The sequence below is a fragment of the Ziziphus jujuba genome, chromosome 2, assembly GCF_031755915.1.
Source record: "Ziziphus jujuba cultivar Dongzao chromosome 2, ASM3175591v1".
Taxonomy (NCBI): domain Eukaryota; kingdom Viridiplantae; phylum Streptophyta; class Magnoliopsida; order Rosales; family Rhamnaceae; genus Ziziphus; species Ziziphus jujuba.
Genome location: NC_083380.1, coordinates 8,881,022 through 8,899,408, shown reverse-complemented (window position 1 = coordinate 8,899,408; position 18,387 = coordinate 8,881,022).

The following is an 18,387-nucleotide window of genomic DNA, read 5'->3' as shown; positions in this document are numbered from 1 at the left end:
ATTATTATTTCCAAATAATTATTATTTATACTTATTACTGTGATATTATATGGTATAGTAGTAGGGTCGCTCACTGAGATGATTAGCATCTCACACTCTTAAATTCCGTTCCTCTAGGTACCAGGTTGTCGGTGTTCATCCAGAGCGGACTTGATCTTCATCGCTGTTTTACTTCGTGAAGTACCCTGTTCTTCTTTATTGCAGTTGTACTATTTCTTTCACTCTTGTTGTATTTATCTTGCACTGGATTACTGTATTTTTGTTTTGAAGTGCTGAAATTTGTGGAACCAATTTGTAGTTTGTGGGAGGAATAAGGGGATATTTTTGAAGTGTGTTTTCAGTGCAGGTAAATTTGTGGTAAGTAAATCCCTTAGGGGAGGTGCTGCCGGATTTTCCGTTGGAAGGTTCGGTGGTATTTCCCTGGGATCAGGGCTGTCTAGGGTTCCGGAGGAGGAATTCTGGACGGGTTCTGACAAAAAATCTCGGGGAGGAGAGAGAGAGAGAGAGAGAGAGAGAGAGACGATCGGCCGCCGGATTCCGACAAATTTTTCGGCCGATTCTCGTTACATGCGCCGGATAGACGGAAGCCCCTCCCCATTTCCAGCCAAACCCCAAAATCTCACGATCGCTGGCCGCCGAATGCGCCCAGATCGAGCCGACGAAGCTCGGCGGCGATTTTCCCCTCCACCGCCGGCCACACGCGCCAGCCACCCCTCACCACCTCCTCATTTCTGGCCAGCCCACCAAATTTCACGGCCACCAGACCTCCGACGCGCCGAGATCGGAGCATTTTCTGGCGAGGCGCCGAAAACCTTCAAACCCTGATTTCTTCACCGTCCGACCTCCGTTTGCCTCACCGCCTGTCCCATTGGAATCCTCTCCCCTTGATCTACAAAACCCCCAGAAATCTCAGCCAACGGCCACCGCACGTGCTGCCGCCGGCGACTGTTGGCAGTGACCGCGGCGGCTCGCCGGAAGTCACTGTTCCGGCGAGTACCCAGTTGCACCGCCGGTCCCTCTCTACTGGTTCCGACCCATTAAATCCAAATCCGGGGTCCTTTTCCGCCAATTCGTGACGGATTGAGAGAATCGAAGAGTTGAATCCCGAAAGCTTTCCGGCGAGATTCCGGCTACTACCAGTCCGATCTCCGGAAAGTAAGACCAGATTTGTAATCCTCGTCGCTCAAGCTTCGATTCAGTATACTACTCGTCAACTTTAGTTGTCGTTTGTGTTCGCTCTCCGGGTACCCATTTGGGAGTTACCCGATTAAAATATTAATATTTTTGGTTTAGTGTATTGTGGATGTTTTAGGTGCACGTGCGAGTAGTGAAGTCGATCCTGCGGAGGATCTTGATTGAGATACGTGCTTAAGGTGAGTGACCCACCTTCAAATTAATTTCAGGAATTAAATTTGTGAATATTATGTGTGATTTGAATATTTGGAATTTATATTCTATGTGCCAAATATTTAATTGATTTATTGTGGAAATTAGTGGTGAATTTATTTTGATTAAAGAAATATGCATTATATAAATTTATGCAATGTGAAAGTGATTTTATGGCATTGAGGATTGTGAAATTCTTGTGGTTTTAACATTAATTTGGGCATGATTTGATTTTCAAATATTTCAAGGAAAATATTTGTTTATGTTGGTGACTTCAATTTTTTATAAGTATGCCCCTGGAATATTATGTGATTTAATTTATTATATTTTTGAAAATATTTTATGCTATTGGGAAAATTGGAATATTTAAATTGATGGATTTGGGAGTTGGTGGATTTGAAATTCATGGAATTTATGATGTTGATTATAAAGAAATTGTGGAGAATTTCCGGGTTTAATTGGATGGAATAAACCTGGTATGTTTATGGAAAAAATTTGAAATTTTGAGATGTATTGATTTATGATTTTTAGATGCACCATGCACGTATTGGTGTTCTGTTTATATGTGATATGGTTAGTGTGCATACGGATGTGATTAGCACGCGGGTGGGTGTGAGTAGCGGCGCGGTGGGACGCCACGCGACCGTATGCCGGTTTCTCTCTATAACCTCCTGTCTGGCGGTACCTTGGGACGCTGGGTACTGTTGGCGCCACTGGTATATAGTGGGTGCATCAAGTGATTTCAGAACTGGGATTTTAAAATAAATATTTTGAAATTGTATTGGAATTAAAAATATAATTAATACTGCTTTTGGTATTTATTCGAATGGAGATTTTAAATTGGTTTAATTTTTTTTCCTTTACTTAATTATTCAATAAATTAATTTCTTTTAATTATAATTTTTGGGTGCTTGACTTATTATATTTTATTTGTTATTTAGTTGAATAAATTGATTCCTTGGTTTTCGGGGATTACGAACAAAGGGTTTTGTGAAAAGGTTTTAAAAGGGGAACTTTTCCAACCGAGAGAATTGTAAGGGTTTTGAGAGAAATTATTATTTCCAATTAATAATTATTTATCTACTTTATTACCGTGGTATTATAATTGTATAGTAGATAGGGTTACTCACCGAGATGATTAGCATCTCATATTTTTAAATTCCATTCCTCTAGGTACCAGGTTTGTCGGTATTCATCAGGACTTGATCTTCATCGCTGTCTTAGTTCGTGAAGTACTCTGTTCTTCTTTTATTGCAGTTGTAATACTTCTTTCACTCTTGTTGTATTCTATATTTAATAGTACTTCCTGAAGTTCTGTATACTGTATTGGACACTTATGTATTTATTATGCACTGGATTACTGTTATTTATTTTGAAGTGCTGAAATTTGTGGAATCAACTTGTAGTATTGTGGGAGGAATAAGGGGATGTTTATAGAAGTGTGTTTTCAGTGCAGAAAATTTGTGGTAAGTCCATCCCTTAGGGGAGGTTCTGCCGGATTTTCCATTGGAGGGTCCGGTAGGGTTTCCCTGGGATCAGGGCTTGTCTAGGGTTCCGGTGAGGAATTTTGGACGGGTCCTGACACAGGATCTCCATCAACCGCACATGGGACATACACACATTATTTATTTATTTGCTTTTTTTTTTTTTTTTTATAATAAGGTTAAGTGTTATTAATTTCAAATGTTGTTCTTAAAGTTTTAACTTTTTAAAAACTAACATGACGATTCTCTTCTCATATTACCACTTACTTTTTTTTGTTTGATGAATTTATCATATCATTTGCGACTTTGATGAGCATGGCAGTGACTAAGTTTCAGAGCTTGGTGGAACTTTGGAAGAAATTGCTAGTGCATGCGACGAAGTTGGGGTCCAATCTTAGAGGAATTTCCAAGAGATCCTTTGTACTATTAAACACAGATATGCGTCTTTTTCTTGAAGATAAATTCGGAAGTGATTCTTTTGCATTTTGCTTTCAAAAGTCATGAATCCAATGTGACCGATACCCTTATACTCAATGGGAATTATAGGCAATATTCTTGAAGGTTTAAAAAGTATAGGATTTCATGACGTTGTAATATCCAGACCTTATGGAAATTATGGTCAATCTCATTCTCAAGCCATGTATCTGATCTGTTGTATTCTATTTTTTTGTAAGAATCAAGCACATAAACTAAATTAAATCTTATCTCCACAAAGTTGTAGATGCATTCCATGGCCGCTGTACCCCAAAAAAAAAAAAAAAGAAAAAACAAAACTCAACCAAGAAAAAAAAAACCCAACTGATCAGAGGGAGACTGACCATGGATTGGTCATTCCTGATATACATATATATATATATATATATATATATATATGTATATATATTGCAACCAACCACGTTCTGAAACTCATATGGTGTCTATAATAGCGTTGTTAAATACTGATCTTATTATTTAAATAAAGATTAATTGAGTATTAAATATTGATTACTACTGTTACAATTTTAATAAATAATAATGAAATTTAAAGCTAGTTCTATCTGAGAAAATAAAAATAAAAAAAGTTAGAGATAACATTTGGCTCTAATATAAAAAGTACAGTTAAAGATGTGAAATAAGTGAGGCAAAAAAAGTAAATATGATGAAGGTTACAGGTAATATATACTGTTGGTCTGGACTATGACTTTTCTAATGCACCATTAACTCTAAGAAAGTTGACAGGACCAGGAAATTTTTATTTATTTAGTTATTTATTTCCGTCCCAAAAATACACCTGTATCATGAAGAGAATCATGAAGAGAAGAGAACATCTTGACCAAATTATTCGGTGGGCGGGATTCCATAAAAAAAAATTCAGTGGGTGGGTATATTCTGATATGGAAAAGGAAAAAAAGAAAATAAAGGGTAAAAATCCAAAGACTAAAACAAACCTTTTTTTTCTTAATGAAACGTAACAACAAAAAGAACTGTAATTATAACAAATGTTAATAAACTTTTTCCAATAAAGGGTAAAAGAAAAAAGAAAAAAAGAAAAATACATGCTTTTATAGCAGATACTTAAAAAGGACAGAGCAAAAAGACTAAAAGTCCACCTCTAAATGCGAAACTTTAAAATTCTTAAAAGTTATGATATCTACTGAGAACCAACTGCAAAAGGCGTGGAGAAAACAAAAAAAAAAATAGGAGCCTCAAGCGGCTTTTACAGTATATACATTATATAATAATAATAATAATAATAATATCATGCATTAGGGTCATTATTTTTTATTTTTTTATTTTTTACAGCAGTATCTTCTGAACTCTTAAAAGATTTGTAGAGTACATCCTATATATTCAACATTCATCATTTATCTCCCATAAACTTATAGATTTTTGGTAGTAACAGTCCCTCATTAACTCGGTTTTATATTCCATTTTCTTCTAATATTTCAAAGGTATAATGGGAAAATCACATGGGCATTTCCCTCCTCCTTTAAAAGACAACCCAGATTCCTTGCACACCAAATGCCATTTTCTGAGCCAAAAAAAAAAGAAAAAAAGAAGCCTGTTATTGCATATTAAAATTATTATTAATAATAATAATGATAATAATAAATAAATAAATAGATAAATATGAGGAATAAAAATTTTAAAATGCAAAACCCCTATAAATCTCAGCTCAGTAAGAGTGCAGAAAAATAAATTCTAACTACAATATTGGTATTGGCCTTGTGCAAGGTGCCGGTCACACAGCTCCAGTGAACAAGCCCTAGGAATGCTTTTCTAAGGTTGATAGATTGCTAAATACCCTTTATAAATTATCAAATATATTAGGGAAAAAAAAAATTCCTTTTTGTTGAATTGGACTATTCTGGTGATTATAATTCGTTGTACCCCTGATATCATTCAGTTTTGTTCATCTTGTTTATGGGTGCAGGGAATTAATTTGATCAAGGATCAATTTGATCCATTTTACGCTAACTTCAATAACGGGACGTTTTATACATATTTGTGATAATAGTTTCAGCCTAAATTATAAAAACAAGAGGATTGCAGAAAAAACTTTAAGCATACAAAATATAAAATTCCAATGACACACCCAATTCCAATAATCTCAAAATTTACCACAACCATCATTTCCAAACAACAAACTAACCATGGTTCAATGCTAATTCAACCACATTGTATTCAATATTTTGTCTGGAGCATGAATTCAGATTTTTTTAAAGCAAAGAGAAGAGAAGAGCTTTAAATTAAATTCCCCAAAATCTAAATTCACCCCAAATGGTCAAACAAAAGTATTGGATGAATTGATATTGATTGGGAGAAGGAAACAGTAGCATGGTGATTGAGAATGGGTCCAATTTGGTCTCCAAGCTTTAATTTGTTTACAAGCGGATGAAGATATAGCCAGGAATTAGACTCTCAATTGGGCATCTTTCGCCAAAATTGCTTTGAAATTGTTCTTGATGTGTTTGAATTTTTTGGAATAAATTCAAATCAAAACACTGACAAACAATGTTAAAATGGAAAAGCTTGTGGTCACTACCCCTGCAACACCTCCGAGACCTTCTTTGTAGAGCTGTTCATGGCAAGAGGAAGACTTCTTGTTCTCTGGGTTGTACTGGTTATTGAATTGCAACCAGAGGGAGCCATTGAAAGAGGAGGAAACCTCACAGAATTCGCCATCAAATTCATCCAAGTCATAGTCGGAGGAGCCGGTGACAACAATGAATACAGTGGTTTTGCATTTTTTTATTTTTTTATTTTTTAAAATTGTTTGAAGGCATAATAAATGAAGAAAATAGAGGAAGAAGATAATGATAAAATATGAATTATATCCCTTATCTGACTGAGCACATGCATGCATGTCATTTAACGTTTAAAACTAGACGGAATAAAGATTGAGGGGCATTCATGTAAAAATTCTGTAAATTTAAGAGCATATACGGTGAATATTAAATATAAGGTGTAATTTCCAAAGTCTCTGAAAGTTTAAGGCAATGTTGCAAAAAAATATTTAAAAAAAAAAAAAAGATATTGATAGACCCTATTGCACCAATTTTTACTGAAATTCCTTCTTCTTTTTCTTTTTTTTTTTTTTCTTTTCTCTTCTGTAATAAGAAAACTTCAGATTTCATAATAAATAATTATTTTTAATTTATTCCCCCCCCCCCCAAAAAAAAAAAGTTAACGCTTTTTTATTACCAATTACCATAGCACATATTGATTTCATTCATTCATTAATTAAAAAATGTATATGGTTATATTTAGATAAAAATCATACTGCTTCCCTGCAATGCCAGTGGCCAACTTAGGGACCATATAGATATATACTCAATAACTATTTTCTTTTCACTTTTTTCTAATAAAAATTTTCCCTTCTATTTTTCCCCCAAAAAAAAAAAAAATGCAAAACTTATATTCTGTAAATGTCGAGAATAAGATAGACAATTTTGTGGTCAATTCCGGACATCCTGTCTGTTTCCATGGAAGCCCTTTAGTATGAATAATTTCCATTAACAATATTCTGGTTCATTAATTGCTTTGTTAAGCATTTTTGTTGGTGTTTGATTGGTTATGATTTTGATGTGTACCAGATTTTGTATTCGAGAACTCATTTCGGTTCTAGCTGTGACAAGGTGAGGATATCTTTATTTTGGAATTTGGTAACATGATTTACAAGCCAGTTTTTCAATGATCATGCTCTATGTGTTCTGCCATGGTTTAGTTTCCAGAATATTATGAGAGAAATAAATTGACTGTAATTGCTAAATAGATGCTTAATTTTTTTTTTTGAGGGGGGGGGGGGGGGGGGGGGAAGATGAAGAAGTGCAAAGCATATAATCTGGATGCAATTTACGAGTTAACCAAACAGGAACTTTCTTTGCCTAAGTTTAGTCGTCTGTTTAGGAATGCTTATTTACTATCCAATTGCACTTATCAATTTGCAGCTGTAACAAAATTTTACATGTTTTAAACAATTTTCAGCTCTCCAATTGTGCTTATTAAGTTATTCCTTCTTTTTTTTTTCTTTTACTAAAACTGTTGTAGGTGTTAGAAATTTTATGGATCTAAATATACATAATAAATTCCATAAATCATAAATTACTAACCTCCAAACGCAGCCGTTGATAAATTAGATCTTTAATCCTGCAAAATAGAAATAACGTAAAGTAGTGCCTATGGACACACTACTCTCAAACCACTCTTAGATTTCTGAAAACCCTAATCTCCAAAATACAGTATTGTGTCTCATGTTTGCTTGTCCTAGACCCTTTAAATAGTCTCTGCAAGTCAGACTTATCCATTAATTTTGACACATAAAATAATAATAATAATTTGATAATATAATTATATTAGGAAAAATATGGATAAGTCAATGGGCTTATAAAGAGAGTTGGTCCTCCAGTCCAATGGGCCAACTGGAGTTTTATAGAGAGTGTGTGACCAAGGGCCCTACTACAAAATAATAAAATAAGCCAGTCCCATTAATGGCATAAATAGGCCCTGTAAGTGAGTAATTGATTATGCCAAGTCCACAAATATTAATTTAATTCAACATTCTCCCACTTGGACTGCATAATCATCATCATATAAAATCCAAACTCACTTACTATAGAATCTCCCGAACCATAATGTCATTTCATCCAAATATATAGTATACCGACAGGGCACAACAATATACTAGACTAGGCAGTAGAGATTCTCTCAGTAAATCTCCCAAAACATTATACCATTTCAACCGAGTACTTTGCATGCCATAAACTCAGTCTAGGTAATAGAGATTTACCTAACCATGTGCAATCCCCCAACACACAAAACCATTTCATTCAAGCACATTGCGTATCGACAGGATATAACAATATACCCAAACTAGGTAGTAAGGATTCACCATGGCACCTGTGGATCAACATACACATATACATAGACTAATAGTCTCAACAGGCCTGTAAATATAAGGAGCAATAATATGTGTAATAAATCATCTCATAAATAAATAATGATCCACATACATCAATGTATTAAAAAATATTCAAAGAAATAAATAATACTCAACATGGATATTACTACAGAAAACATAACAAACTTCCACTGACCCACAGCAGTCTCAACTGCCTAACAATCCCATACGGGACACATGCTCCTCAAATATGCTTACCGGTAAAGCCTTGGTCAGTGGATCTGCCACCATGCTATAAGTAGGCGTGTGAACAACAATAATGAGGCCCTCTTCAACTTTCTCCTTTACCACAAAATATTTCACATCAATGTACTTCGCACCAGGAGTACCTTTTAAATTATTGGAGAAGTACACCGCTGCAGTATTATCACAATACATCATAATAGGCCTCTCAATGGAGTCAACTACTCCTAAATCACGGATAAAATTCCGTACCCAAACTACATGACGGGTAGCCTCATAACACGCCACATATTCTGCCTCCATAGTCGAGGATGCTGTCACTGACTGCTTGGCACTCCGCCAAGACACAGCACCTCCTGCCATGATAAATATATAACCAGTGGTAGATTTCTTATCATCCACACAACCTTTATAGTCTGCATCACTATAACCCACTACTTCAAGAGAGTTGGTGCGACGATATGTCAACATATGATCTTTAGTACCCTGAAGATACCTAAAGACCTTCTTAACTGCTTGGTAATGAATAGGACCATAATTGCTCATAAATCTACCAAGCACACCCATAGCAAAAGCTATATCAGGCCGTGTACATACTTGAGCATACATCAAACTACCTACTGCTGAAGAATAGCGAACATTCTTCATTGCCATCCTTTCTCTATCATTCTTGAGACACTGATCTTTAGAAAACTTTTCACTCTTCGTAACTGGTACACTTCCAGGAGAACAATTATGCATATCAAATCTCTTAAGAATTCTATCAATATAAGCTCTCTGAGACAATTGCACTACATAATTAGTCCTATCTCGAACAATCTTGATGCCCAAAACAAAAGAAGCCTCACCAAGATCTTTTATATCAAAATGGTTGCACAACATATGCTTTGTCTCAGCTAATAGGTCAGTGTCATTAGTAGCCAAAAGTATGTCATCAACATACAACACCAAAAATATAAAATTGCTCCCACTGACCTTCATATATATGCATCTATCAACAACATTCTCCTTAAAGCCATTTTGGGTGACAACCTCATCAAACTTAAGATACCATTGTCTTGAAGCTTGCTTAAGACCATAAATAGATTTCTTAAGCTTACAAACCAAATTACCATTCCCCGTTTGTTGGAAACCAACTGGTTGAACCATATATACATCCTCATATAAATCACCATTCAGAAAAGCAGTTCTGACATCCATCTAATGCAACTCCAGATCATAATGTGCCATAATCGCCATAATGATTCTAAAAGAATCCTTTGTGGATACAGGAGAGAAAGTCTCTGTATAATCAATTCCTTCCTTCTGGCTAAACCCTTTAGCTACAAGTCTAGCCTTATACCTCTCCACTTGACCATTGGAGTCCTTTTTAGTCTTAAAGACCCATTTGTACCCAATAGGCTTGTTACCCTATAGTAACTTAACCAAATCCCAAACTCCATTTAATGCCATGGATTTCATTTCATCTTCCATTGCATCCAACCAAAAATTTGAATTTGAACTGCTTATGGCTTCCTCATAAGTGACTGAATCTGAATCATCATTTATGTCAAACTCATGCTCCTGCAAGTAAACCTCATAGTCATCAGGAATAGCTGATCTCCTAGTCCTTTGTGACCTCCTCAAATGTATATCAGCATCTGCAATAGCTGGAATATCCTGCTCTTCAACAATGAGTTCATTTGAACCAACTACTGGTTCATCAACTACTGGATCAACAATATCTCTATCAGGAACAACTATACTGGGAATGAAAACACTTTCTTCTCTAAATTGAGATTCCGTTGGACCATTACTATCACCAAACCCAAAATCATCTTCAAAATAAATGGCCCTGTCTGATTCCACAATCCTGGTGGTGTGAGAAGGACAAAAGAATCTTGAACCCCTAGATCCTATACAATAGCCAACAAAATATCCACTAATGGTTTTAGGATCCAACTTCTTAATTTGGGGATTATAAATCCTTACTTCAGCTTTGCAACCCCATATTCGAAAATGGTGCAAATTAGGCTTTTTTTCCTGACTACAACTTGGAACTTGATTCAAAATATAAGCCGCCGTCCTTAAAGCCTCTCCCCACAAATAATCTAGCAACCTAGAATTTGCTAACATAGACCGCACCATATCCAACAAAGTTCTATTCCTTCTCTCAGCTATGCCATTTTGCTGAGGTGTACCATGCATCGTATATTGCGCATCAATGCCATACTCACGCAAATAAATAGCAAAAGGCCCTGGGTTCCTTCCAGTCTCATCATATCTACCATAAAACTCACCATCTCTATCAGACCTTACAGTTTTTATTTTCTTATTCTTTTGAAGCTCCATCTTTACCTTAAACTCTTTAAAGGCAATTAAAGAATCTGACTTCTCACGAATAAGCTCAATATGTCCATAACGAGAGTAATCGTCAATGAAGGTAATAAAATATCTATAACCACCCAAAGCAGTTGGTGTAAAAGGTCCACATATGTCAGTGTGGATTAACTCCAAAACATCTTCACACCTAGCTAACTTATCCTTTCTTACCTTAGCAGTTAACTTCCCTTTCACACATTTAACACAAGTCAACAAATCAGAGAAATCAAGATTAGGAAATATCCCATCCTTTACTAACCTTTCCATTCTGTGCTTAGAAATATGTCTCAAATGTTTATGCCATAACATTGAGGAATTGTCATTAACTCTTGGGCGTTTGGAAGCAACAATAGGAGCAACAACAGAATTAACAGAGAAATTGAAACCATTATTAAATAAATCAAGCTTATATAAATTGTCACATAAAGTTCCAAAACCAATAACTTTACCATCCTTAAATAATTCAACTTTGTTATTTCCAAACAAAAAACTATAATCTTGACTATCCAAAACAGAAATAGATAACAAGTTTCTTCTTATTGAAGGTACATAAGAAACTTCTTGCAACTCCAAAATATATCCAGTGGCAAGCTTCAACTTGATTGTTCCCACAATGTCCACCTTCACTCTTGAGCTATCTCCCATATAAACATGCTGCTCAAGATTGGTTGAGCTCCTTCGGCTTATCATCCCCTGCAATGAATTAGTAACATGAATTGTTGCTCCAGTATCTAACCACCAAGAATTCATAGGCACATCGATAATATTGGTCTCAATCATTAAAATATTACCTTTCTTCTCTTGCTTTCCCTTTAAGGTCTAACAGTCTATCTTCTTGTGCCCAACTTTATTGCAGTATCCACACCTTCCATTGAAGTACTCTTTCCTTTCTCTAATCTGAAAACCACCATCCCTCGGCCTTTTAGGCTTCATACCAGAAAACTTCTTCCTATTGGGGTTAAAACCCTGCCCAGGCTTGAAACCTTGTCCTGGCTTGAATCCTTATCCCTTCTTTTGGAAAAACTTCTTGGACTTATCTACCTGATGTGAAACCATAGCAACAGACCTAGACTTACTTAATTTAATATCATCCTCTTCCTTGACAAGGATAGTAGTCAATTCCTCCAAGCTACAACCTTCTTTCTTAGTATTCAAACTCGACCTTATATTATCAAACTGTGATGGAAGACTCCTTATTATAGAATAGGTCAAGAACTCCTCTCCAATGTCTATCTTAAGATCCTTCAGCTTATTATAATAGGAGGAAAGTAGCATAATATGGTCCCTTACTCCTTTAATACCATCATACTTGGTATTATTCAATAGGTCCAAATAATGATGCTTCTCATTCATATCAAACTTGATAAACTTCTTTCCTATCTCTTCAAGAAGTCCCTTTGCAGTATCCACTTTAGGAATACTAGCATATATGGTCTCATCCATGTAATTCTCCATCATCATCATACAACACTTATTAGAGTGTTTCCAATCCTCATAAAGTTTCTTAGCTGCTGTAGTGCTCTCATCAGTCGGTATCTCTGGTGGATCTATCTCCAAAGCCAAATCCAATTTCATGAAAGTCAAATTCATAACTAAGGTTTTCTTCCATTTCTGATAATTTGTCCCATCCAATTTCATCATGGTAGTCATGGGCAGAAGGTTTGGGGTGCTACTAGCTGTAAAAATAGTAAACAACAAGACATTCAAAAATTTAAGACAATTCAATTACTATTTTCCAGCCCCTCAACACAAAAACACAAACATACATATCGCTTAGGGTCTTTGTAGCACTAAAGATACCCTTACGCGGGCCAGGGACAGTCAACCAAATAACCACAATCAAATGCATTGAACTGAATCACCGACAGGACAACTCAGAACCTGCAATACATGGTATTTAATTAACTTCCACTGCTATTCCAGGCGTCATATAAAGCAACTAGAACTACCGACAGGGTAGCTTAATTACCCGTATAGACCCTGGTTAATAAGTGGGAGAAAAATAACATATTGGCAATTTCATGAAATAGGCAAATATAAAACGTCCCATCCACTATGCCAATATACATTACATTGGTACACATAATGCAGATAAAATAAGTCTCACGACAGGTGAGTACCTAAAATCCCACATTACTATACCAACTAGGCACAAAGCCTCTTTGGGTAAGCTCACACAATCCAATTTTCCAATCACAAATATTTAATTTAATTTAATAAAATTGGAATGTGATAATTAAACAAATAAACAAACAATAAATAAATAAATTGAACAATTGAATCACTAAATTAATTAATAAATAAACAGCAAATAAATCAATAAATAAATAAAAAAAATAAGGTTTTTTTTTTTGGCCTGCTGACGTTAGCAAACGACGTGTCGTGCTGACGTCAGCAGATGACGTCAGCAGTCACCCAAACGGCATGTCGTTTGCGCCTTCTTCTTTACCCAACCGGGTCACGGGTGACCCGGTTCCAGTCCAAACAGGTCACGCGACCCGCTAGTCTTACCTGGCCATATCTCACCGTTCCGGCCACCGTTTCCGATGATACCGGCGGCATTAGTTTCGTCTTCCCTTGGGCAACGTTTCCCACAAATCAATTTGATTCAAAATCAACCCAAAATAAACATCCAAGCAAGGTTTATATTCGGCCAAAACACAAACAAACACCCATGGAAACACAAGAAATTCCAGAAAATTTTAGGCAAAATTGGTGCCGTTTGTTTCGTGTTTTCTTGGGAAACTTTTTCCCCAAATCAATTTGGTCCAAAACCCAAAAAATTATAACACCTAAGCATGTGAAATTGGGTCGCCGAAAACCCAGGTTTTTTTTTTTTTTTTTTAAGAACAAACAATAATCGGCCATGAGTATATATATATATATATACGTAAATATGTTTAATAGAATACATAATCTTGAATCTCAAAATTTACATATGTATACAAATCAAGAAAAGGAAAAAAAAGAAAAATTAATGTAAAGCAACGTATATATATATATTTAGAATACACTGATAATCAATCATGAATGGCTAAAACACAGATCAATATTCACATGCGAACTACAATAAATTACAAGGAAATTTACTATGCATATTAACCCCTGCTCTGATACCAATTGTTAGAAATTTTATGGATCTAAATATACATAATAAATTCCATAAATCATAAATTACTAACCTCCAAATGCAGCCGTTGATAAATTAGATCTTTAATCCTGCAAAATAGAAATAACGTAAAGTAGTGCCTATGGACACACTACTCTCAAACCACTCTCAGATTTCTGAAAACCATAATCTCCAAAATACTGTATGGTGTCTCATGTTTGCTTGTCCTAGACCCTTTAAATAGTCTTTGCAAGTCAGACTTATCCATTAATTTTGACACACATAAAATAATAATAATAATTTGATAATATAATTATATTAGGAAAAATATGGATAAGTCAATGGGCTTATAAAGAGAATTGGTCCTCCAGTCCAATGGGCCAACTGAAGTCTTATAGAGAGTGTGTGACCAAGGGCCTTACTACAAAATAATAAAATAAGTCAGTCCCATTAATGGCATAAATAGGCCCTGTAAGTGAGTAATTGATTATGCCAAGTCTACAAATATTAATTTAATTCAACAGTAGGGACTCAAAAATTGAGCCCAGTTGCAATTTGCAGCTTGTTTTAGAGGCAATATATACTTGAAAAATCTCTTTAGACTTCAAAATCAAATTGATTTGCAATTAAGTTAATCTATCTTCTTTTGGTTTCTGCTTTAAAATTCAATTTGATGCCTAGCTTTCCTTATGATCATGAATGATATGTGTCATGCTGAAGATAAAAACTCAAACTCCATATCAAAATTGAGAGAATGGGAGAATTTCTGAGATGAATTTCTTGAAAAACTGAGTTTACTTGGACAGAGTATTTCTGTTCCACTAGTTCAGGAAGTGGTACGTTATTTCTTCTTCCACTGGTTCTCAAACTCATGTCTTTTTCCTCTGTATTTAGTACAATGTAAAACAATGCTGATATAAAAAGATTGAGCAACTCAGTCTCCTTGGCAGGGATATTGTGTCCTCTGTTTCTATTGCTGGTATATTTTCTTCTTATCTTGCAGCAATAATTAATTCTTTTGTAAGCAAAAAAGCTATTATATATTCAATGGTTTGTGTGTGTTTATTACAATTAATTGCACATACAAGGGATTTTCTACAATTTCATTCTTCTTGCCATTTAAGCTAGTTCTGATAATTGTAATAATAACGTTGAAATTATGGTCAATGTAGTATATACTTTACATTTAAACTCTGTTTTTTGGCTCGTAATATATTGTGACTAAATTTTCAGTTCTCCTTGAAAATGGCGCTGTATGACCTAAGCTCAAGAAGCCGTTCAGTTTTGCTAAAAATGGTTAAATATGCTATTATGTGTTGTTGTTGGTGAGTCTTACTTGGGGTCTATGTGTTGTTGTTGGTGATCTGTCAGTTCTTTCCTTTCCTTCTGTTCTAAATTTTTCTTGTCATTCCTCACGAGAAGTTTTTTTCCCCAGTTTCATGGTCTCTAAATTTTGTTCTACGATTTAGTTTGGCATTCCACGTGTCGCTGATTCTATTGGGAACAGTTGCTGGTTGGTTTCTTAAGCCTTTCACTTACGATAGGGGCCCTATGGGCCTTCAATTTTCAAAATTATGGGAGGTCGATTTCGGAGGCCTAAATGTAAAGCCCTATTTGTATGTACTTTACCTATTGAGCCCATCCTTTTCCCCTACGTTGAATCAATCCCAAAATTAGCGGAGTTTTTTTTTTTCTTTTATTTAAATGGGGAGGGTGGATTTCAATAACAGGTCCAAATTAAAAAGGTGATCTTCCATATATCATATCATGGATGGCTATGGATGGGTTGAGATTAACAACCACATCTAATTGTTGAAATTAGGTAGAGATGTGAAAGGTTATGAACTCTTCAAAAATCTTAAATCTAAAACTAGTACAAAGTGATTATTAAGGTGGTTAAATATAGATAATATAGTTTTTGAAAATGGGGAACAAGAGTCTATATTATATAATCACAATATTCTAGTTCTTATGACACTAACAACATATGTAGCTACTTTAATAACAACAGTTTAAAAAGAAAATTGTTCATTTTTTACAAGTAATTTATTTATGGGGTTTGTAATTTCATTCTAAAATATTAGGTATCGAATAATACAACCTCTCTTTCATGCATAGTTATTTGGGGATGTTGATTGGATGCCTAGTTATCTTGTCCTCAATGAATTTATTACTTTGGTAGTGGCTGTTGGTGATGCTCCTTGTGCTTGTTTCAACTATTCTTTACATCTATTGTGGATGGGTAGTCATAGTAATTCATTTATAATGTGCTTCTACCCATATATATCTTGCTCAATTCGAGGCTCAAATTTTGCACCTAAAATGTTGGTAGAATTTTTATAAATTTGACATTTGATTACTTAGTTTCTAGTAGTATATACTATATGTAATGAATGCATTTATTTCATGATATTCACCCTATATTTGTTGAAGATGTTGTATCTATATGTATATTTTTGGGTCACTTTTGGTGATTTTGGAATGTTCTTTTGCACTTCTATGGTTATGCGCTTATTCTTGCCAAATGTTAACATTGTGTAGGACAGTTGGCTGCGAAAGGGCAGTTAAACAATGGGCAGCAAAAGGAGTGGCGGAATGTAGGATAGTTGACACATTGACTAGGAGCTCATTACGACCGAAGCTCTAAGCATCTTTGTAGCATCAACCTTACAAGTGAATCTGTAGCTTTGCTATACATGTATGTATGTTGTGGGGGGAGTTTAGATTTTGGCATTGGGAAATTAAACTCTTTTTATTTGTTGTTGATTTGCATTTCATGGAAGAGGTGCAATGGTATAAGTGTTATGAAGGGTGGGTTAGGTGCAAATGTATTTGGACCATGTTTGTGGAATGAATGAAGGATTAACATTGACGGTTTGTGTCAAGACCCGTCCAGAATTCCTTCCCCGGAACCCTAGACAAGCCCTGATCCCAGGGAAACCCTACCGGACCCTCCAATGGAAAATCCGACAGAGCCTCCCCTAAGGGATTTACTTACCACAAATTTACCTACACTGAAAACACACTTCAAAAATTCATCCCCTTATTCCTCCCACAAACTACAAATTGATTCCACAAATTTCAGCACTTCAAAATAAATACAGTAATCCAGTGCATAATAAATACAACAAGAGTGAAAGAAATATTACAACTGCAATAAAAGAAGAACAGGGTACAGCACGAACTAAAACAGCGAGGAAGATCGAGTCCGCTCCGAAAGAACACCGACAACCTGGTACCTAGAGGAACGGAATTTAAGAATGTGAGATGCTAATCATCTCAGTGAGCGACCCTACTACTATACAATATAATACCACGGTAATAGGTATATAAATAATACTTATTTGGAAATAATATTTTCTCTCAAAACCCTTACAATTCTCTCAGTTGGAAAGGTTCCCCTTTTAAAACATTGTCACAAAACCCTTGTTCGTATTCCCCGAAAACCAAGACATCAATTAATTCACTAAATATCAAATAGAATATAATAAGTCAAGCATCCGACAATTTTAATTTAAAGGAAATTAATTTATTGAATAATTAAGTAAAGAGAAAATTAAACCAATTTAAGAACCCCAATCAAATAAATACCAGAACAGTAATAATTATATTTTTAATTCCAATACAGTTTCAAAACATTTTATTTTTAAAACACAGTTCTGAAAATCATTTGATGCACCCACTATATACCAGTGGCGCCAACAGTACCCAGCGTCCCGAGGTACCGCCAGACAGGAGGTTATAGAAAGAAACCGGCATACGGTCGCGTGGCGTCCCACTGCACCGCTGCTAACCTGGTGTCCCGGCCATGGAGGGGTGGCCATCCTCATCCGATGGCAACCACAGGACACCTCATAATATCACCTGCGCGCTACTCACACCCACCTGCGCGCTAATCATATCCGTGTGCACAATATCCATATCACATATACCATATCACATATAATCAGAACACCAGTACGTGCACGGTGCATCTAAAAATCATAAAATCCACAAATTTAAATTATAAAACAATTTCACATTTTTCATAAGCATAGCGGGCATAATCCATCCGCTTGAACCGGGAAATTCTCCACAATTTCTTTATAATCAATACCATAAATTCCATGATTTTCAAATCCACCAACTCCCAAATCCATCAATTCAAATATCCACATTTTTTTCCAAGCATAAATAATTTCTCGAAATATCATAATCAAATCTCATAATATTCCATGGGCATATTTTATAAAAATTGAAATCACCAACATAACCAAATATTTTCCTTGAAATATTTGAAAATCAAATCGTGCCCAATTTACCATTAAAACCACACCAATTTCAAAATCCTCAAAACCATAAAATAATTTCACATGGCATCAAAATGCACATTTTCTTAAATCCAATAAATTCATAAATGATTCCACAATAAATCCAATAAATAT